The 24111-nt window shown below is 44.7% G+C and overlaps 1 protein-coding gene and 1 long non-coding RNA gene across 12 annotated transcripts in view; one reads left to right on the plus strand and one right to left on the minus strand.

The window, feature by feature from the left end:
- LOC113841302 (uncharacterized) overlaps window positions 1–24111 on the minus strand; it is an 87338-nt gene that overhangs the window by 24437 nt on the left and 38790 nt on the right. The gene's annotated exons all lie outside the window — the stretch shown is intronic.
- LOC140000531 (uncharacterized) lies at window positions 3225–18414 on the plus strand. The gene is made up of 2 exons (XR_011805564.1): window positions 3225–3918; window positions 7547–18414. It is a non-coding gene; the product is annotated as an uncharacterized lncRNA (long non-coding RNA).

Below are 24111 nucleotides of genomic sequence, written 5' to 3' on the forward strand. Positions count from 1 at the left end.
ATTAGATCAGACCTCAGTAATTCCTTATCCACTTATAATGCTTGTGGCAAAAAGGAATATTAGCAGTGGTTGAAGGCATCTTACTCAATTTGATTGACTGTCAGCATTAGAAATTGAAGCTTATATGTTTTCTGATTGCATCCCTGGTGTTGTGGTTTTGGATGGGACTGAGTTAATTTTCCGCATAGGGGGCTGGTAAGCACCATGAGAAAAATAATGCACACCAGTGCTTAAACTAAACCAAGGACTTCTTGCTGACAGGATGGTATGAGAAGCTGAGGAGGCTGCAGGTACATATGAAGCTGGGAGGGGAAAGAGCCAGGACAGGTGACCAAAGGGATATTCCATACCATGCGACATCATGTGGGACAATAAAAACTGGGAGTGTTGTCAGGGAAACATAGGACTGCTCCTTGGGGAGTGGCTGGGCATTGTTCGGTGAGTAGTGAGCCATTGCATTGTGCATCACACAATTGCATTGAGGAGGAAGCAGGGCAAAAAGTAGGATTGTGACCCTGGACTTCAGAAGAGCAAACTGTCCTCTAGATGAGTGGTCAGTGAGGTGGATGGATCAATTGGATGGATGGATTGGTTGGATAGCAGAGCTCAGAGGGTTGTGCTCAGTGGTGCAGTCTAGTTGGAGGCCTGTAGCTAGTGGTGTCCCCCAGGGGTCAGTACTGGGTCCAGTGTTGTTCAGCTTATTCATCAACCACCTGGACGATGGAACAGAGTGCACCCTCAGCTAGTTCGCTGACGACACAAAGCTGGGAGGAGTGGCTGATACCCTAGAGGGCTGTGCTGTCATTCAGAGGTACTTCAACAGGCTTGAGGGTTGGGCCTAAAGGAACCTCATGAAGTTCAACAAGGGCAAGCATAGGGTCCTGCATCTAGGGAGGAATAACCCCAAACCCCAGTACAGGCTGGGGGCTAACCTGCTGGAGTGCAGTTCTGCAGAGAGGGGCCTGGGAGTCCTGGTGGACACCAGGCTGACCATGTGTAAGTAATGTGCCCTTGTGGACAAGAAGGCCAACAGTATCCTGGGGTGCATTTGGAAGTGTTGCCAGCAAGTCAAGGGAGGTGATCCTCCCACTCTACTCAGCACAGGTGAGGCCACACCTGGAGTACTGTGTACAGTTCTGGGCTCTGAGTACAAGAGGGACATGGAACTACTAGAGCATGTACAGAGGAGTGTTAATAAAATGATTAGAGGACTGGAGCACCTGTCATACAAGGACAGGCTGAGAGAACTGGGCCTGTTTAGCCTGGAAAAGAGAAAACGGGAGATCTCATCACTGTGTATAAATACTTGAGGAGATGGTGTCAAGAGGTGGAGCCAGTCTCTTTTCAGTTGTGCCTAGTAAGAGGATAAGACTCTTCACAAGTCAAAGTAACATTTAAGATTTTGTTGATTTCTGTGAGATAAAGATGTTTGTGTGCTTTTTGATGGGCTACATTCAACAATGATGGCCCCATCAATGCTCCCCTAGTGATCACAGAATCACAGAATTGTCTAGGTTGGAAGAGACGTCAAGATCATCGAGTCCAACCTCTGACCTAACACTAACAAGTCCTCCACTAAACCATATCACGAAGTTCAATATCTAAACGTCTTTTAAAGACCTCCAGGGATGGTGACCCCACCACTTCCCTGAGCAACCCATTTCAATGCCTCACAACCCTCTTAGTAAAGAAGTTCTTCCTAATATCCAACCTAAACCTCCCCTGGCGCAACTTTAGCTCATTCCCCCTCGTCCTGTCACCCTGCACATGGGAGAACAGACCAACCCCCACCTCACTACAGCCTCCTTTAAGGTACCTGTAGAGAGCAATAAGGTCGCCCCTGAGCCTCCTTTTCTCCAGGCAGAACAAGCCCAGCTCCCTCAGCCACTCCTCGTAGGACTTGTTCTCCAGACCCCTCATCAGCTTCGTCTCCCTTCTCTGGACTCGATCGAGCACCTCCATGTCCTTCTTGTAGCGAGGGGCCCAAAAGTGAACACAGTACTGGAGGTGTGGTCTCAACAGAGCCGAGTACAGGGGGACAATCACTTCCCTAGACTTGTTGGCTACACTGCTTCTTATGCAAGCCAGGATGCTGTTGGCCTTCTGGCCACCTGAGCACACTGCTGGCTCATATTCAGCTGACTATCAACCAATACTCCCAGGTCCTTCTCCGCCAGGCAGGAATCCATCGGTGCAGCCTATCCAGATCCTCCTGCAGAGCCTTCCTACCCTCAAGCAGATCGACACACACACCTAACTTGGTGTCATCTGCAAACTTACTGAGGGTGCGCTCGATCCCCTCATCCAGATCGTTGATAAAGATATTAAAGAGGACTGGTCCAATACCGAGCCCTGGGGAATGCCACTAGAGACCAGCCTCCAACTGGACTTGACTCCATTCACCATGACTCTTTGGGCCCTGCTATCCAGCCAGTTTTTAACCCAATGAAGCGTATGCCAGTCCAAGCCACGAGCAGACAGTTTCTTGAGGAGAATGCTGTGGGAAACAGTGTCAAAAGCCTTCCCACAGCATCTGAGAATGCTGTGGGAAACGGCGTCAAAAGCCTTGCTGAAGTCAAGGTAGACCACATCCACAGCCTTTTCCTCATCCACCAAGTGCGTCACTTTGTCATAGAAGGAGATCAGGTTCGTCAAGCAGGACCTGCCTTTCATAAACCCATGCTGACTGGGCCTGATCACCTGGTTGCCCTAAATGTCCAAGTATTTTATGTTGAAAGTATTTGTGTAAGTGTATGGGTTTGAAACAAAGTGGAATAAGTCACTCCACGAAGAACACAGTCAGAGACAATACTTGTTTGGTTGGTTGGTTGTCATTCTAAATTATATTCTTGTGGTATGAATGAGATGTGCTAGAGGCCTCTCTGTGATTGCATGATTGTGCTGTGTGAGTGAGACACAGTATCGCTGCAAAGCGAGTGCGGAGTTCCGATCCACAGTTCCATATTCTCTGCGAGGGGAGCGGCCAGAGACGAATGAGGTGCGTGACAGACCGAAAAGAATGTGCTGTTTTATCCAAGTTTTGATTGGTGATGCCCAATATATGGGCCTGGCAGTGTATCTTGTGAGCCTATTTTTGCTCTTAAACGATTTGAATGTGACAAGAAAAAAGGCAGGAGCATTATCTAAGTAACAGTTTAGAAGTTTTGGTATATTCGCTGTGGTGTTTGGTCAGTATTGGGGGGAGAGGGCTGACTGTGGGAATAGAAATGTTGTTTTTGCAGTTACATTGTTTAGAGGGAAGGAATGTGGTACTGAGATATGCTTGCAGTGATAAGAAAGCTTTGCATTTGACCTTGTAAAATGCAGACAACCAGACTCCTTAGGACAATTAGATGAAAATCATGGTGTTAAGTCAAGTCAGATAAGTGAAGAAACATTACCACTTCAAGCAGTAAAAATGTCAAAAGAAATTTGAAATGTAACAGGCTGGCAACTGAAGGCCATGCATTGTTTGTGAAGCATCAGATAGATTGTGAACCTGGATTACCCACTCAGTGGGGAAACAGGGGAGGGTCCTGTCATCAAAAAGAATATAAACTGTGTTTTGGAACTAGTAGAGGCGCTCTCCTGCTTGTGGGGCGCCCGCCATTGCAATCGCAAATAAATTACTACTTCACTGAGATCCTTGCCTGAGCCTAAGTTATTGGCTACAGAGTGTTTCTCACAATTTGGGGGCTCGTCCGGGATCCAGTCACCTACTGGGGAGCCCCACCGCCACAGCAGCAGGAAGGCATGCCCCGCTGATTTCAGCGGTCCTGTGCATCAACGGTGGCGGTTCTGCTGACAGAGGGCCCAAGACTGATTAAAGAGGCAGGATCTGTGAAGTAGTGGGGAAAGGAAGAAGGTAGGCACTCCGAGTTTTAAGAATTGATCCGGTAACTCTGTGTAGAGACCAAGGTAAGACATATTAAGTATTGCCTTGGGGGTCGGGTGAGACTCTGTGTGATGTGTGAGTGAGACATACTTCTGTACGAAGCGAGTGTGGAGTCCTGATCCGCGGTTCGGTAGCTCTGCGAGGGGTGCGGCCGGAGACGGACGAAGCATGAGATAAAGGAGAGAAAGGAAGAGTCTCGGGAAATTTGGTGTATCGTAAGCCCTCGCACAGGGAAGTGCTGGCACTACACCAGGGAAATTTGGTGTACAGTAACCCTTGCACGGGAAAGTGCTGGGTAGTACACCAGGGAAATTTGGTAAACTCATAGGTGTGCGGTAACCCTTGCATGGGGAAGTGCTTGGCAGTACACCCCCATTTTCCAGAATTGGAACATTAGTGTGTGGTACCCTGCAGGAGGGAAATTTCTGTAGCAGCACACTGACAAGGGCTAGGAAAAATGGGAAATATGAGTTCCAGGGGACAGGGAGATATCCCTGGGGGAGTGCCTACCATTCTTCTTCCTGAAGAATGATAAGAAATTGGAAACATAATCCCAAAATTAGAGGAGATTGTAAAAGAAAAAAAAAAAAAAGGTTAAATATTGTGTATCAGTCTGGACAAAAGAACCAATTAAGGAAACAGCAGTATTTTGGCCAAAATACGGGTCTGATGAAAATTCAGGCTTTACATTTATGTGTAAACAGTAAGATTCCTTTTTCGGAGAAGGAGCCAAATTATGCTCCCTATAATCCTATTATTGTACCCGTGGCAGCAGCAGTCACTCCAGGAAGGGAGACAGGGACTGTAATTAACACTATCCCTACAGAAGGATCGTACTCTAGGCTCTGGCAAGAATTAGAACAAGGTAGAAGATATATTGAGAATTTTGCCTTCCCTGATACTAACAGTACTAACACTAACTGTGTATCCTCTTAGGTGAACTACCCCCCCTCCTTACCAACAGAGAGGTTAGGACTTTTAAGAAGGAGAGGAAGTCTTTATTCGAGGACCCCAACAGCCTAGCTGAACAATTAGACCAGTTCCTACGACCTGACTTATACTCTTGGGGAAGGGAATTATGTCTATAAGTATGTTGTTTACAGGGAAAGAAATGGGAATGATCAGGAGGAGAGCTGCTATACAAGAATGGGAAAGAGCTCATCCTCCAGGACCAGGGGTAATACCGGCAGGGCAGAAATACCCACTTGCCAATCCTGACTGGAATAATAATAGTGTGCAACACAGAAATCATATGAGAGACTTGAGGTCAGAATGAGAAAGTACTAGGGGATGAGTCCCAAGGACCCGGTATCCCAAGGGCTCTTGAAAGTTCATTGTGTGATTAAAGCCTGGCAAGATACACAGAAAATGCTCCAGAAGGTGGGGGGATGTTGTGAACAGTCACTGGGGGGCCCTCCTGTGGGAGGCCCTGGAGGTGTGTGTCCGGAGGGGAGATGAGAAGGAAAAGCAGAGAGCGGAACTGATGGTATTGACAATATAGCAGGTAGTGAGGCAGAGGGTTGGAGAAAGAGGAGGAAAATCTTCAGGGGGAGTCAGGGCCAGGATGGAAAGGAGAGGAAGAGAGATGAAGGAATGGCAGGCAAGGAAGGCTGCCTGTGTTGTGGTCTGAATCCTAGCAGGGACAGGCTTTGATAAGATGCTTTAAGTGGGGCCAGGCTGGCCACTTCGAATAGGAATATCCGGAGTGGAAGAAGGAGGAAAGAAGGAAAATGGGATGAAATATGGTATACTGATATGTTTCAGCATCCTGGAGGGAGAAAGGTATGGAATTAAGTTGGCTCTTGACTGAGACTTTGGTGAAAGTACAGGCTGTAGAAAGAAAAATAGAAAGAAGTGTTTAAAAAAAAAAAAAGATTACCTAAGGTGTTAAAGGTGTGGTATGTAGCATTTGACAGAGCTGTTTGAAGTTGAATGAGCAGGGAAAGAGGATGTAGGCATTATCTAAGTAACAGTCTAGAAGTTTTGGTATATTTGCTGTGGTGTTTGGTCAGTTTCCCAAGTATCAGGGAGAGGGACGGGGGGGGGGGGGGACAGCCTTCTCCACTAGGAGCCACAGGCCGCAGGGGGGCTTCAGCTCCAGCACCTGGAGCACCTACTCCCTCTCCTTCTGCGCTGACTTTGATGTCTGCAGGGAGGTTTCTCGCTCCTTGCTCTCCCTGCTGCTGTTGAGCAGCAGGGTTTTGTTTGTTTCTTTGTTTGTTTGTCTTCGTGGATGTGCTCTCACAGAGCTCATGGCTTGGCTCTGGGCAGCGGTGGGCCCCTTTGGGGCCAGATGAAATTGTCCCTTATCTGCCACAGGGAGGCTTCTGAATTCTTCTTCTCGTGAAGAAGAATCTTCCCCCCCTCCCCCCCCCCCCCACCGTGAACCTTGCCATCGAACCCAATACACTGGGAAACAGCTAGGTCATTACTGACTTGTAAAGTATCAGGAATTAAATTAACCAATGAAACCCTAAAAAGTGATGGGGGTAGAAGGGGCTGGGATAATAGTGTCGCTTTTGGGGGATACCAAACTGAGACTAGGGGATAAAATGATCACTGGGCAATTATTGCATGTACCCAAGGCAGGGACTAACTTGTTGGGAAGGGATTTGATGATGAAATTGGCATTCAACTAGTAAATTGTTAGACTGGAATAACAGTTAATGGAGTAATTACTAATGGAGTGCTCTCAGGCCCTGAGAGCAAAGATATATTCACCTCTGACTGGAAAGACCCTGAAATGGGGGCGGAAGCAACAATACAGATGGATGGTTTTACCTCAGGGGTTTACAGGGCCACCTATTTATTTGGGCAAGTTCTAGAACAGATTTTGGAGCAATTCCAACCTCCCGAGGAGGTGTTACTGTTACAAATATGTGGATGATCTTTTATTGTCAGGACAGGAGAAAACGGTTGTGAAGGAAGCTACTAACAAGCTATCCAACTTTCTGGGAAAGCAGGGCTTGGGAGTACTGAAAAATAAATTACAATATGGAGAAAGAGAAGTCAGGTATTTAAGTCATCTAATGTCTGAAGGAAAACAAAGAATAAACGCAGAGAGGATTCAGGGAATTGTTGAAAATTAAGAAAGAACTAAAAAGTTTTAAAAGAAAGATTTTTTTTTAAGGAATCAGGAGCCATGAAGTCTGAAGGAAAATGGATACTCCCTGATGGGAGAGAAATGCTGAATAAAGTGATAATGAGGCAAATATTAACTGTTTTACATCAAGAGAGTCATTGGGAGGTGCAAGCAATGTGTGATGTTGTGCTAAGAAAGTATGTCTGTGTAGGAATATACACTTTAGCGAAGCACATATGCAGAGGATGTACCATATGTCAAAAGGTAAATAAAAAGGTCTTCTGTAACTCATCTAGAGGGGGACGGGAGCCAGGGATTTGACCTTTCCAAAGTATACAGGTAGACTTTACTGAGTTACTTGTTTGTCCTAATTGACCACGTGACTGGATGGGTGTAATGCTTTACTGCAAGGGTTAAAGCAGGCCTTAGAGATTGAGTGGGATTTTCACAGCCCCTGGTACCCCTCCTCTTCTGGGAAGGTGGAGCAAATGAACTAGACATTAAAGAAGCAATTAACTAAATTAGTGTTAGAAACCCAACTTCCTTGGGTAAAATGCTTATTCCTACAGGTTCAAACAGCACCAAGAAAGGATATAGGAATTTCACCACATGAGATGCTGTTCAGATTGCCCTATCTGGGCAGGAGGGATGAGATACCACAATTCAAAACAAGAGAGTTTCCTTAAGAACTGTATTCTGGGGTTGTCCTCTTCTTTGTCATCTCTCAGGACCTGTGGGCTGTTGGCTCAAACCCCACATTTGGAATTCCCCATTCACTACAGTCACCCAGGAAACCGGGTCCTGATTTGGACCTGGAAAGAGTCAACTCTGGCCTGAATGGGAAGGACCATTACTAACCACTGAAACAGCCATAAGAACTGCGGAAAAAGGTTGGACTCACTATACTCGAGTGAAGGAGTCCGTCAACCCTAGTACCTGGGAAGCTGTTCCTACAGAAGACTTGTTGGAAGTTGAAATCGAAGAGAAAAATCTCATAGTGGACTCTGAGCAGGATAAAAGCTTACAATTGTAAACTAACCTTTTATTTTCACAGGTAACTAACTAGTGTGACTTGTGATTGAGAGAAAGGACAGACCTATAGTGAGTTGCAGTGCTCCCAAGGGGGGGGGTTGTTATAGTAGTAGTGTACATCTTATTCTTTGTATTAATAATTATTTGGAAACCTAAGGTTTAAAAATAATGACATGGAAAAATCGATTACTAATTTTGTTTTTAGTGATTCTAGGCCTCAGAGAAGGCCTCGGTCAATTGGCAACTTGAAAAAGGCATGACCAGATAATAGCAAAAATGGGATACCCCATCAAAATATGGGTGACTGTGACAGAGGGTTACGTACCACAATCCGTTATGTTTGATGCTTGTGAGGTGTTAGCTTGTGGAGATTTAAATGTCCAACGACAATTGACCAGAGAGAACAAATAACTGGGAGAGACCCAACAGCCAGATTGAGAATAGCTGTATGGAAACAATCCTCTATTGCCATCAGAGAAAGGGAAAAACTCAAGGAGAAAACAGGAGAGAAAACAGGAGGTCCTCTGAAATGTGGCAGTTCAAACAATTGAGATTCAAACAGGGTATGGGGATGTGAATGCCTGGATAGAATGGGTCAAATATACCGTCCAGAGTCTCAACCATAGCTACTGCTATGCTTGTGCCTCGGGATGACGGATTGCCCAGATAGTGCCCTTCCCATGGGGGTAGACCAAGGATTCCCAGGGGATGCGATGTATGATTGCATTGTACCAAGAAAAGACTGCCTGGGGAAGTGAGGCCTGTAAGTCTCTCTCTTTGCTATTCCCTTCCTTGCGTGATAGCAATATCAGGGTTCCCCCTGTATTCTCCACAGCTATAGGTAACCATACAGCCTGCCTCTCACGGCAGGGTGTGAGTGCTACCTGGCATCTGGGAGAATTTGCCTTGTGCTACCAAGGACTTGATGGGAAACTGCTCAAGACTAGAGATCCCCAGGGCAGATCTCTGGTGGTACTGTGGAGGGAAGATCTTACGGTCCACCCTACCATCTAACTGGGGAGGCACTTGTGCACTTGTTCAATTAGCTATACCCTTCACCCTGGCATTTGAAAGAGAAACATCACAAATACCCAGAAGAAGTAAAAGACGCTTAGGAATATCATTTGATGACAGAGTATACATAGATTCTATTGGGGTGCCTAGAGGAGTTCCGGATGAACATAAAGCCAGAAATCAAATTGCTGCAGGGTTTGAGTCACTGTTCTGGTGCGTGACGATCAATAAAAATGTGGATTGGATTAATTATATCTATTATAATCAGCAGAGATTCATCAATTATACCAGGGATGCAATAAGAGGAATCGCTGAACAACTAGATGCCACCAGCAAAATGGATTGAGAAAACAGGATAGCGTTAGATATGATGCTCGCAGAGAAGGGTGGTGTATGCGTGATGCTGGGCAACCGTTGTTGTACTTTCATCCCTAACAATACTGCCCCGGATGGCACAGTAACAAGAGCATTGCAAGGGCTTACCACCCTTGCCAATGAATTGGCAGAAAATTCGGGAGCAGACACTTCCATCACAGGATGGTTAGAATCTTGGTTTGGTAAATGGAAAGGGATGGTAATGTCCATATTTACATCCTTGATTGTAGTAGCAGGAGTTTTGACAGCCATTGGCTGTTGCATTATCCCCTGTGTAAGGGGACTTGTCCAGTGGTTAATTGAAACCACATTATTGAAACAAATGACCATGGATCCACCACCCTACTCAGATAAGAGGATGATATTAGAGGAAATGCAGAGCAAAGAAAGTGAAGAAGAGGAAGATATTTACCAAATTACACTTAAAAAAAAAAAAAAAAGAGTTTAAAAAGAGTTTTTGCAAAAATCAACAGTTTATAAAAAAAGGAAAAGGGGGGAATTGTGGGAATAGAAATGTTGTTTTTGCAGTTACATTGTTTATACGGAGGGAATGTGGTGCTGAGATATGCTTACAGTGATAAGAAAGCTTAGCAGGTGACCTTGTAAAATGCAGACAACCAGACTCCTTAGGACAATTAGATGAAAATCATGGTGTTAAGTCAAGTCAGATAAGTGAAGAAACATTACCACTTCAAGCAGTAAAAATGTCAAAAGAAATTTGAAATGTAACAGGCTGGCAACTGAAGGCCATGCATTGTTTGTGAAGCATCAGATAGATTGTGAACCTGGATTACCCACTCAGTGGGGAAACAGGGGAGGGTCCTGTCATCAAAAAGAATATAAACTGTGTTTTGGAACTAGTAGAGGCGCTCTCCTGCTTGTGGGGCGCCCGCCATTGCAATCGCAAATAAATTACTACTTCACTGAGATCCTTGCCTGAGCCTAAGTTATTGGCTACAGAGTGTTTCTCACATGACTGATTATCAAAGCAGTAGAACGGAGAGAATCATTTCTTTGGTGGTTTGGGCTTGAGCCCTGGGAATTTGGTAAGAAGGGGGTGTGGTGGTTTTACCGTACTGGGCAGCTAAACCCCACAACCGCTCTCTCACTCCCCCTCCTTTAGATGAGGAGGGGGAGAAGTAAAGCAAAGAACAACTCACGGGTTGAGATAAGGATAATTTAATTAAAGGGAAATAATTATAATAATTAAATAAAGACTACCATGAACTAAACAATTTAACTAAGGGGAAATAAAAAAGGAAAGGGGAAAGGGAGGGAAAAAAAAAGGAAAATAAAAAGAAGGGAGGAAAACAAACAAACAAAATAAATGAAGGCTATATGGAAGTGCAGAGGAAAGAAATTACTCTCTACTTCCCACAAATGAGCGATGATTGACCACGTCCTTGAAGCAAGGCCTCAACGCACGCAGCTGGTGTTCGAGAGGAGGACCGACGTCTTCCAAACGAGAGCCCACCCCTCCCCTCTTCTTCCTGTTTCCACCTTTTATTGCTGAGTGTGACATCACATGGTATGGAATATCCCTTTGATTGGTTTAGGTCAGCTGCCCTAGTGATGTTTCTCTCCTCACCTTTTGCCCACCCCCTAGGAGGGTTAGAGAAAGGCCTAATACTGTGCCACTGCTGCTCAGCAGTAGACACAACACTGGTGTGATAACACTGCTGTTCCAGCTACAAGTACAGAGTACGGCACTGTATGGGCTGCTGCCGGGAAAGTTAACATTCCAGCCAGACCCAGTACAGGGGGAGAGGGAATTTATTTAAGCCTCGATATCTTTTTAAACCTCTATATTGATGGATGCACAGGAGTGATTCCTTGTTTTGTATGGGCTTACTAACAAAGTGCATGAGAAAAATTGGCATTGGGCTTGAAATTTGGTCCTGTTGAAATGTAAATTTTGTGGAAAAGGTGGTAATGATTGTATAGAAGATGGAAGTCTGTGTGCTTCAGGTGTTTTCCCGAAGTCCCGAGGATTTGTGATTGGAATGGGGCTCATTAAGAATCTGAAATAGTAAAGTTTGTATGTGGGAAGAAGAGTCTAATCCCAGAGAATTGGGACATTTGGGAAGAAGATTAGGAAAAGATAGTAAAAACCTGCAATAAAAAGGTTTGTGTAGAAATTGAAACAAGGGACAGTAACTAGTAAGGAATAGTAATAAATAAATAAAAGGGAATGGGAAATCAAGGAAATAAGTAATATCTAAAACAAACGTTTTAAAGAAAGCCTCCTTGGGTGCATATTGTCACATTCGAAGGATATTGTTAGAACTGGGGGCACAGAAAGCAAGAGGACTTTCACTAAGTATTGTAATCAATGGTGGCCACTATATAAGCTAAATGGCCACTTTATGGATCAATCGGCTATAACGCTATCTTGCAATTAATGTTTCTGAGGAGAGAAGGAAAATGGGATGAAATGTAGTATACTCACATGTTGTTTCAGTATCTTGGAGGGAAAAGGTATGGAATTAAGTTGGCCCCTGACTGAGCCTTTGGTGCTGGAGAAAGATAAAGGAAATGTTAAAAGGGTCGTTGAAGGTGTTAAAGGTGTGGCATGTAGTATTTGACAAAGCTCTTTGAAGTTGAATGAGCAGGGAAAGAGGATGTAAGAATGTTAATAGTTTTGCCTCAACCCGAGGCTGAGATCTCAAAATCACGGGTGTGAGCCCTCTGGGGAAGAGGGACCTGAGTTCATGTGTGAGCTCAGATTGCTAATGGGACCACTCAGGGAACTTTCAAAGAAAAAAATAATAATAAATAAATAAATAAAAAATTTGGACCTGGATTCAGAAAACAAACAGAGGCAATTGGTTAGCCTCTTTCTAGGGCAATTAGCCCCTGATATCGGAAAGAAATTGTCTTAGGTTGCAGGATAAACTTACAACAGTCAGGAATGATGGGGACCTGGGGCATCTAGCCTAGCAGGTCTACTGGTTGAAATAAAGCTAGGTAAAGAAGAAGCGAAGCTTGAATTTTTTGTTGGTTATGGGAGCTTCTTTCTCTGTGTTAGTCTGTAAATGTAAAAGGAGCAACTGGCCAACAGGAAAAGGCATTTTTTTTTGCAATACTTCAAATTTATATTGGGGAAAGTGATTGGAATTACAAAATGAGAAAAACAGTCAAGTTTGGTTCGTGGTACTAGATTTAAAGGATGACTTTTTCTGCCTGCCCGTGGCAACTGAAAACCAGAAACTCTTTGCCTTTGAATGGGAAAATAATAGTAGAGGGCGGAAAACTCAGCTTACTTGGATAGTGTTACCACAGGGGTTCAAGAATAGCCCCACCATATTCGGGAACTGTGATCCTGAAATTTGAAAGACCTCTTCGGGAAAAGGGGACACTGTTGCAATATGCAAATGATAGCTACTGAAGAAGAAAAGGAATGTGTATAATGGACTGTTAGTTCACTACATTTTTTCGGCACTAACCTCTTTCCCCAGTAACAGAGTTTCTAGATCACCCATTCATGATTGCATCAAGACCATGGACTCCAGCTGACCAGACTTAAAGGAAACACAACTAGAAGACGCAGAAATTTGATACATAGATGGCAGCAGCTGTGGAGGAATGGTAAAGTGAGGTAGGACATCTGGATGTTGAGCTGTTGGGAGACAATGGGCTGGTGAAGCACCGTACTCAACTCACATGAGCCTTGGCACGTATGCAGCTGGCTGAGAGCCAATCAGGCTCAAGGACACGATGCCCTTGGGCGATCGGGGAAAGTCCCTAAGGCGGGACAGGTAGCCAAAAGAAGGAGGACCAGACTGAAAAGCCCGGGAAGTGTTAACCAATCCTGAGCTTAGTTTCTGCAATATGTATGAGTTGATTATGTTCAAACTAGATAAAAGGCGACTGAGCTATCCATTAAAGTTGAAGTTCACTGTTCACTCATATTGAGCGTCTGTGTCTTCCTTCTGTCGGCAACAAGCAGCTTCGTCCGTGCCAAGGATTTCGCCTCACAGGATATGCGGTAACAATCAGCCCAAAAGGTGGAAATCATCGCCTTGATAAGGGCTTTTGAGCTGGCAAATATTTGGATAGAATTGAAATATGCCTTTGGTGTGGTGCATGCACACGGGGCAATTCGGAAGGAGAGAGGACTTTTATCTTCCTCAATTAAACATGCAGAAGAGGCTGATCACAGTTATTAGGGAAGAAGGAAAAAGGAGGCACAGACAGGAACAGCCCCGGCTAGGCAAGGAGCAATGTGCCCTATGTAATAAATTTGTGCATTGGAAAAACGAATGCCCAGAACAGAAAAGAAACAGAAAAGGGAACCGGGGAAGGGAGGTGGTGGTCGTGCATTGTTGCAGGAAGAACAGCCGAAAGCACGACAGACACCAGTATGGTCAGATCATGCTCCCCTTTTATTACCCGAATAGCCTAGCTTTTATAGTGAACTTAACAGGGGCGGATAGTGTCTCACACAAGATTATTGGTCAAAAGCACTCAGACAAACAACTACAAGAAAACAACCCCACCTGCAAGAAAACAACCCCCTTGTGATTAGCAGTCACGTAGACCTTGTCCTTGAAGCCAGCTGCTGGTAACAATATTTTTCTAAATTCCTCAATTGGGCGATGTGGGAACACTGTCATGGGAACTTATCATAGTTGCCCTGGTAGCTTGGTTTGCTCAGCTGCAGCAAGCCCTGGGATCTTTGCTGTTTCAAAAATCCCTCAACAGTGCATGCAAAAGATGACTGAAGAGGACCATGGGAATCTACCCCAGCAGATCCACTGGTTATAAAAATGAAGCTGGGGAAGGAGGGAAAAGAGGTGGAACTTATGGTAGATGCGGGGGCAACATATTCAGTTTTAAATAAAGCGTTGGTATCAGTGGGGAATGATTACATTGCAGTAAAGGGGGCAACTGGCCAATCTGAAATAGCATATTTCTGCAAACCATTGAAATATAAATATGGGAAACAGTGGGGCATTCACAAGTTCCTATACATGCCCAACTCCCTGGAGTCGCTCCTAGGGAGAGATTTATTGGAAAGATTACAAGCAACCATTTCATTTAAAAATGGGGAGATTCTTCTGGAGGTAAATGATCAAAGATATGTGGAAGCGTTGAGTTTGATATTGACAGCTATTGAGACCAAAGAGGAAATTAGTGAGGAAATCGTAAGTCAAGTGTTTTCCAGAGTACGATCTTCTAATGTACCAGGGAAGGCGAAAAATGCACTTAAACAGTACCCCTTGAAAAAGGAAGATAGAGAAGGAATTAGCCTGATAATTGATTAACATGCTTAACACCAGAGCTAACTTAGTTTACCGTTTTAGACCTGAAGGATGCCTTCTTTTGCCTCCCTCTCCATGAAGCCAGTCAGAAAATCTTTGCATTTGATTGGAAAAGCCCTAAGAGTGGGCGCAAAACACAGCTCACACGGACAAGGTTGCCTCAGGGCTTTAAGAACTCACCCACCTTGTTCGGAGTACAACTTGCAAAGGACTTGGAGACCTGGGAAGCCCCATCAGGAGAAGGAAGGCTGTTGCAGTACGTAGATGACCTCCTAATAGCCACCCAAATGGAAGAAGCATGTGTGGCCTGGATGGTAAGCCTCCTAAACTTTCTGGGACTACAGGGGTACAGGGTGTCGAAGAAGAAAGCTCAGGTGGTAAAGCAGAAGGTGACCTACCAGGGTTATGAGGTTAGTGCCGGACAATGGACCTTGGGGCAAGATCATAAAGAAGCGATATGTCAAACCCTGAAACCCAGGACAATAAAGGAACTGTGAACCTTTTGGGGAATGACGGGGTGGTGCACTCATTACGAATGGGAACAGGGACCTCCAATGGACAAAGGAAGCCACAGGAGCCTTTGACCAACTAAAGAAGGCTCTCATGTCAGCCCCAGCTCTGGGACTTCCAGATGTGAATAAACCATTTTTCCCCTTCTCCCATGAGAAAGAGGGGATTGCCCTGAGAATACTAGCACTGCCACGGGATGGCTGGGATGCCTCAGAGCCATTGCAGCAGTGGTGCTAAATATCCAGGAAGCACGCAAGTTCACCTTGGGACAGAAAATAACTGTGCTAGTGTCTCACACAGTGCTGGAAGTGAAAGGCGGTCACCGGCTTTCCCCACAAAGGTTCCTGAAATCAGCAGAAACCAAGGGGAGCCAGTACACCATGACTGCCTGGAGACCATTGAAGCTACCTACTCCAGCCGTCCAGATCTGAAGGACACTCCTTTTGATGATGTGGAAATATGGGACCAGCTACATCATCAGCGGAAAACAACATACCGGGTATGCAGTTACCACTTGCAAAGAATCATACACACTGAGGCACACCAGAAGGTGAGCTCAGAATTGGAGGAAGGAAATGATCTGGCGGACAGAGAGGCAAAAGAAGCGGCAGAAGGTGAGGTAGCAACTGAGGGAGCCCTGATTCCAGACAGGCAAATTCCCCTTGAAGGTAAGCTTGTATATAACAAAAAGGATAGAAAATTAATTGAAAGTCAGAAGGGAAAATACAACCAAGAGGGTTGGGCTATTACCAAAGAAGGGAAGGGGAAGCTAGGCTCCCCAGGGAAGTGGTCACTGCACCGAGCCTGTCTGAATTTAAGAAGAGATTGGACTCTGCACTTAGTCACATGGTCTGAACTTTTGGGTAGACCTGTGCGGTGTCAAGAGTTGGACTTGATGATCCTTAAGGGTCCCTTCCAACTCAGGATATTCTATGATTCTATGATTCTATGATCCCCTCCAACTTATTGTGGTCACTGGTAAAGAAGGAACACCAGAAAACACATTAGGGAACAGACGCTTTGTATAATTATCTAATTATCTAATTGAAAAAAGTATTGCCAGGAACTTATATGCTACCATCACTCAAATAACAATGTGATCTTTGCCTCTAGACTAACCCCAAAAATACCCCCAAACCAAAACTGTGTCAAATTGGAAAAGGCCATGGGCCCGGGCAACAGTGGCAAATTGACCTTTCTGAACTTCCAAGAAAAGGGGGGTGTCAATATTTACTGGTGTTAACAGATACCTTTTCAGGTTGCCCAGAGGCTTTCCCCACTAGGACTGCCAAAGCCTGAGAGGTAACTAAGTCTCTTGTAGAGAAAACTTTGAAACCACAGTGGGAAGGACTATACCAGGTGCTCCTTACAACCTTCACCGCAATTAAGATCAAGGAACAGAGTGCCTGGATTCACCATTCTCAAGTGAAGAAAGCTCCAGAACCCCCTGGAAAGTAATGCCAGGTGACGGTGAACTGAAACTAAAGCTCAGTCGAGTAAAATGAGGACATTATGGTCAGGAGTATTTAGTAATATTGTTAACAGGAATTTAGTTAACAGAATTGTTTTATTTCTATGGCTTATAAGTTGTAATTGTGATTCAAGAAGATGCCTCTATGATAATAGAGAACGGTGAGTGGCCTTGGTCTGAAGCCATAACAGCAGAGGATAAGAGCATTAATGGAAAGTTAGCAGTTGTGGTTATTTGGTGAACAAATGGTGACCATTTATATACATTATAAGATTGGCAAAAATTAGGGGAAGAATGGACACACCAAAGAACCGTAGGGGACGAAATTAAAATAGGGTGCCTAATTACTACACAGACTGTAGTAATCAGCTGTTTTTGGCTGTACTTCCTACAACAGTGGGACAAAACTAAAACAGCCCCTACAATCATCCTTATTGGCATTGGGAACTAGCCAATGGCAAGTTTCAAAGGTGTTACCGAGATGGGAAAAGGCTGAAGACCAAGACCACAAACTAATAATAGATGCACTTAGTATGGTTCAAGATAATGTATCTTTAGCTCTTGTATCTTTGTATCTTTTAGCTCTTTTGTAGAAGTAGATAAGGAGAACATAGCTCCCTCTAGCAAAAATCATTCTAAATTTGGTATTTGTAACTTTGTTAGAATCGTCGGGTGTGATTGTCTATATTTGGCATCAGTGGTATCCCACCAGTTGATCAAGTCTAACAACACAATGTATCACAAGTTATTACTTACACTTATTGGGATGAACCTCACATTAGTGAAGCAACTAGTTAAACACCAAGACCTGATCCATCATGATACAAAGGAAATTAGCAGAGTTTTACAAGACACAAATCACAACTGGTGGGACGCACTCTTTGGATGGTCGCCAACTGCAACTGGGATTTTGAACACATTGTGTCACCCAATTATTGTTTTATTGATATTAGTTGGTATAAGTTTAATATTGTCCTTTGTAATACTTGTTTGGAATTGGAAATTGTTACAACGAATGGCTATATTAGCTTCCTTGATAAAAAGTACATGGCAAGGCATTGAGAGATACATATCATAGAGATTGGGAAGAATTTTGTATTAAGTAAAAGAATTTACTAGATTTTCTAGAAAAGGGGGGACTGAAACATGGAATTAGAAATTAGAGAGTGATTGATTAAGAATGAATAGGTGCTACATTTGCGATGTACTGTGTCTGTGCTGCACTTAGACCTCCAGATAACAGGAGCCCCTCAGACCCCGAGAACCAGATCAAAACAACCTCATGGTTCGGACTTTAATCAAGGGGTCTGAGATAAGGAGGACTGCTTACAAAGGGACAAGATAAAGAATGTCAAACATGCAAGGCCTCGAGATAACAGGAGCCCCTCAGACCCCAAGAACCAGATCAAACCAACCTCATCGCCCAGTTTGTGACCAAGGCCTCAGAGAGCATGCGCAAAGAGATGAGGTGAAAAGTTCAGTCATGATGAAGACATCTTACTTCATCCCCTCGACCCTCAACGCCCACCACCACAAGGCACAGCGTAAGCGCAGACAAGAGGAATTTATGGAAATGACTTCTTGTAGCTAATTTTAATACTAAGCAGGGACAGGTTATGCATATGTATAGGTATATTGGGAAACTTCATGCATATGTAACCCTTTACTTGATATAAACAAAGCAAGTTGCCATGTTAGGTGCTCATCACTTTGGTGGGACTACCCCCCGTGCTGCCCAGCGCTGAATAAACATATCTACTTTACAATCTTACTGATTGTGGAGTCTGTTTTCTGTGAGTGAAGACTTTGGTGAAAGTACAGGCTGGAGAAAGATAGAAAGAATTGTTAAAAAGGGTTACTGAAGGTGTTAAAGGTGTAGTATGTAGTGTTTGACAGAGCTTTTTGAAGTTGAATGAGCAGGGAAAGGTGATGTAGGCATTATCTAAGTAACAGTCTAGAAGTTCTGGTATATTTGCTGTGGTTTTTGGTCAGTTTCCCAAGTATCGGGAAGGGGGGGGATGGGGGGGGCAGCCTGCTCCACCAGGGGCCCCTCCACAGGCTGCAGGGGGGCTTCAGATCCGGCGCCAGGAGCGCCTCCTCCCCCTCCTTCTGCGCTGACTTTGGTGTCTGTGGGGAGATTTCTCGCTCCTCCCTCTCCCAGCTGCTGTTGAACAGAAGGTTTTTGTTTGTTTGTTTCCATGGATGTGCTCTCACAGAGGCACCCACTGTGTTGCTCATGGCTTGGCTCTGGGCAGCGGTGGGCCCCTTTGGGGCCGGCGGAGATCTTATCTGCCATGGGGAGGCTTCTGGATTTTTCTCACGGGGGCTGCCACTGCAGCCCCCCCCCCCCCCCCCCCCCCGAAGAACCTTGCCATTGAACCCAATACACTGGGGCAGCTAGGTCATTACTGGCCTGTAAAGTATCAGGGATTAAATTAACTAATGAAACCCTAAAAAGTGATGGGGGTAAAAGGGGCTGGGATAACAGTACCACTTTTGGGGGATACCAAGCTGAGACTAGGCAATAAAATGATCACAGGCCCTGGGAGCAAAGAGTGTTCTCAGGCCCTGGGAGCAAAGATATATTCACCTCTGACTGGAAAGACCCTGAAATGGGGGCAGAAGCAACAATACAGATGGACAGTTTTACCTCAGGGATTTACAGGGCCACCTATTTATTTGGTCAAGTTCTAGAACAGATTTTGGAGCAATTCCAACCTCCCGAGGAGGTGTTACTGTTACAAATATGTGGATGATCTTTTGTTGTCAGGACAGGAGAAAACGGTTGTGAAGGAAGCTACTAACAAGCTATTCAACTTTCTGGGAAAGCAGGGCTTGGGAGTACTGAAAAATAAATTACGATATTTAGAAAGAGAAGTCGGGTATTTAAGGCATCTAATGTCTGAAGGAAAACAAAGAATAAACGCAGAGAGGATTCAGGGAATTGTTGAAAATTAAGAAAGAACTAAAAAGTTTTAAAAGAAAGATTTTTTTTAAGGAATCAAGAGCCATGAAGTCTGAAGGAAAATGGATACTCCCTGATGGGAGAGAAATGCTGAATAAAGCACCAATGAGGCAAATATTAACTGTTTTACATCAAGAGAGTCATTGGGAGGTGCAAGCAATGTGTGATGTTGTGCTAAGAAAGTATGTCTGTGTAGGAATATACACTTTAGCGAAGCACATATGCAGAGGATGTACCATATGTCAAAAGGTAAATAAAAAGGTCATCTATAACCCACCTAGAGAGGGACGGAAGCTAGGGATTCAACCTTTCCAAAGTATACAGGTAGACTTTACTGAGTTACTTGTTTGTCCTAATTGACCACATGACTGGATGGGTGTAAGCTTTACTGCAAGGGTTAAAGCAGGCCTTAGAGATTGAGTGGGATTTTCACACCCCCGGCAGTGAATGAACCAGACATTAAAGAAGCAATTAACTAAATTAGTGTTAGAATGACTTCTTGTAGCTAATTTTAATACTAAGCGGTGACAGGTTATGCATATGTATAGGTGTATTGGGAAACTTCATGCATATGTAACTCTTTACTGCATATAACCAAAGCAAGTTGCCGTGTCAGGCTTACAGGCCTTTTGAGAAAGTACAAGTTGATTTCAATGAATTGCCCAAGGTAGGGAGGATAAAATATCTATTGGTAATAGTAGATCATTTAACACAATGGGTAGAAGCTTATCCCATAGCACGAGCTACGGCACAAATGGTGGTAAAAATTCTATTAGAACACCTGATACCTAGATATGTGATAATCCAGTACATTGATTCTGATCAGGGCACACACTTTACTTCTAAAATAATAAAATTATTATACCAACATTGGGTATTCAGTGGGAATACCATACTCTGTGGCACCCACAAAGCTCAGGGAAAGTAGAAAGACTGAATCAAACAATAAAACAACAATTGGCTAAATTAATGATCGAGACACAAATGCCCTGAACGAAATGCTTACCATTGGCACTTTTAAACATAAGAACTGAACCACACAGTGAGACTGGATTATCACCATATGAAATGTTATATGGTATGCCTTATTCTCAAGGGATGCCTCTAGGGAACAATGTAGTTGAGGATCGTAGCATCCAGAAATATATAATTACTATTGGAAGGAGATTACAAGAGCTAAGAGAAATTGGACTGATGGCTCAAACACCACCTTTAGGATTTGTTATTCATAAGATACAACCAGGAGACAAGGTCTTAATAAAAAAACCTGGAGGGAAGAATCACTGAACCCCCGATTGGGAGGGACTGTACCTTGTTTTACTTACTACTGAAACAGCTGTGAGAACAGCAGAAAGGGGTTGGACCCATGCATCCAGAATAAAAGGACCAGTAACTACCAAAACTTGGAGGGTTGAGTCCGCTTCTGGGGAACTGAAACTAAAGCTAAAGAAGAACTAATATTCTGGCAACGAGGCTCTGCATGAATTAAGGACGCCAAATGAAGGGGACAAGCCTGAAGGGAGGAAAGGGAGAAGGCAAGACTGGGGCAGGACCCTCCACTGCGGTGTGTATGGTCTACCGAGGGAGGCAACCCCTATGGGTATTGACTGCCGAGTGAGAGGGCCTCGACTGGACTTCTCCCACACTAAGGTCAGGTTGTCCTGAGAAAATAACATAAGAACCTCTTTTTTTTTAAACCTATATAAAATTGTGATTCGTTTTCCAGGAGCTGGATCACCCTGACAGGCTGAACGGTAACACAAGCCTGAATCGACCATGAAAGCGGGCCCAACCCCTTGATTGAAGGCGTTTGCCTATTATGATCCAGCTACGTGGGCAGAAGACAGATCCTGGGGCTATAGGACCCCAATGTATGTATTTAATAGAATAATTAGGTTACAAACTGTAATAGAAATAGTTGTAAGTAAAACCGGAGATGCACTTGGATTAATTGCAAAGCAAAATACCAAGATGAGAACTGCTTTGTATCAAAATCGCTTAGCCTTGGATTATTTACTAGCACAAGAAGAAGAAGTCTGTGGAAAATTTGACCTTAGTAATTGCTGTTCAGAGATTGATGATGAGGGTGTTTCTTCCTAGTAGCTGGTAGAATGCTATGTTTTGGCTTAGGATGAGAAGAGTGCTGATAACACCCCGATGTTTTAATTGTTGCAGAGCAGTGCTTATACTAAGCCAAGGACGTTTCAGCTTCTCACTCTGTCCTGCCAATGGGCAGGCTGGGGGTGCAGCAAGAGCTGGGAGGAGGGCCAGACTGCTCGGGGTTAGGCTGGGCATCGGTCAGCGAGTGGTGAGCAATTGCATTGTGCATCACTTGTTTTGTACACATTATTACTAGTAGTACTATTATCAGCATTATTGTTGTTATTATTTTCCTGTCTTTATCTCAACTCACGGGCTTCATATTCCATTTCTCTCCCCCGTCCCAGAGAGGGAGGGGGAGGGGGAGCGAACGGCTGCATGGTGTTTAGCTGCCGGCCGGGTTAAACCACGACAGTCTTTTTGGCGCCCGACATGGGGCCCGAAAGGTTGAGATAACGGCAGATCTGACCAGAGTGTGGTAAACTAAAATTGGTATAAGTATTACACCTGCTTAATAGTCACTTGTCATAATGCTGATTGCTTTAATCTCAACTCTGCTGCGCCTGTTTTCCAAATTGAGTATTATAGCACGTTATTTTCCGTATGTATTCTCTGTCATGTTGTTTATCCTCTCCAGGCCCTGGTTTCAGATCATTATGGTACTGTGTTTTGTAGCAATGGCTTATGAGACGATGAGATATCTGGTCATGACTCTAACTTGGTATTTGTACTCAGTAACATCTTCGACTCTGTACTTTGGAAACTGTATCTTGGAAACTATTAGCAATTATACCTATTGTTTTTTTCCATTAGGTAGTCAATCTGTGGAGGGGAAAGGGGAAGATATTTTTTCTTACTTGATCACTCTCCCTTTCTCCTTCACCACCCCCTTATCCGCCTTGATCACTCTCCCTTTCTCCTTCAACACCCTCTTATCCTCCCAGCTTGTTACAATAGCTCTCCAAGATATTGAATATCCTTGGGATACTCAGACAAAATCACAGAATCACAGAATTTCTAGGTTGGAAGAGACCTCAAGATCATCGAGTCCAACCTCTAACCTAACACTAACAGTCCCCACTAAACCATATCCCTAAGCTCTACATCTAAACGTCTTTTGAAGACTTCCAGGGATGGTGACTCCACCACCTCCCTGGGCAGCCCGTTCCAGTGCCTAACAACCCTTTCAGTAAAGAAATTCTTCCTAACATCTAACCTAAAACTCCCCTGGCGTAACTTTAGCCCATTCCCCCTCGTCCTGTCACCAGGCACATGGGAGAACAGGCCAACCCCCACCTCGCTACAGCCTCCTTTAATGTACTTATACAGAGCAATAAGGTCACCCCTGAGCCTCCTCTTCTCTAGGCTGAACAAGCCCAGCTCCTTCAGCCGCTCCTCATAGGACTTGCTCTCCAGGCCCCTCACCAGCTTCGTCACCCTTCCAGCATGGTCTTGTTGTTATGCCTCCTGAATGCACTTCAGATCCTGCTTAAAGTTAAACAACTACTTAGGAAGCTCATCCGGAGATCTGCCCGGAGGCAGTATAGTTGTGGGTGGCAGGGAGTATGGGAGGATATGGGCAGGCATCTAGAGCAGTTGGCATCCCCAGTGTTTTGGAAATTCACCCCTGAACAACTGCAAAATCCTCAAAAACTGGCAGAATGCTTGAAAAAAAGGTGTCATGATTCTGGCAGTTCCAAAGTGACACAAATCATTGTAACGTGCTGGGGCCTGGCCTATCGAGCTGCCATTTATACTGCTATCAACTTAGTGACAGACCCTGCGGCCACTCCAAGTCCTGTGACAGATCCAATGGCCACTGTGACCCCTACGGTGGACCCTGCAGCCGCTCCAGTCCCAGATCCTGCAACTGCTCCAGTCCCAGCTCCTGCAGCCGCTCCAGTCCCAGCTCCTGCAACTGCTCCCATCCCAGCTTCTGCAGCCGCTCCAGTCCCAGTTCCTGCAGCCACTCCAGCTCCGATTCCTGCAGCCGCCCCAGCTCCTGTGGCTGTGTCAGAGAAACGAGCTGTAGCAGTGCAAGTTGACCCTGCAGAGGGTATTCCAAAACCTGTAGCAGACCCTGTAACGGGGTCAGAGAAATGAGCTGTAGCAGTGCAAGCTGCCCCTGTAGAGAAGGTGAAAAAATGGTATAGAGATTCAGGTCGTTTAGAACGCAGAGAGTCTTCTGCCAAATCTAGGTATAGAGACGACGGAGACGACGACGGGCCATCAAGGATTCAGGAGGAGCAAGATGAGGATGCCGAAAAATCAACAGTAACTACCCGAAGCCTATACGAGCGCGAGTTACGAGGTGTGCAAAAAGATTTTGGTCGTTGTATAGGTGAGCAGCTTGTCACCTGGCTGCTCCGGTGCTGGGACTCTGGAGCCAATTGTGTGGAATTA

Source organism: Anas platyrhynchos, chromosome W (genome assembly GCF_047663525.1).
Source record: "Anas platyrhynchos isolate ZD024472 breed Pekin duck chromosome W, IASCAAS_PekinDuck_T2T, whole genome shotgun sequence".
NCBI lineage: Eukaryota > Metazoa > Chordata > Aves > Anseriformes > Anatidae > Anas > Anas platyrhynchos.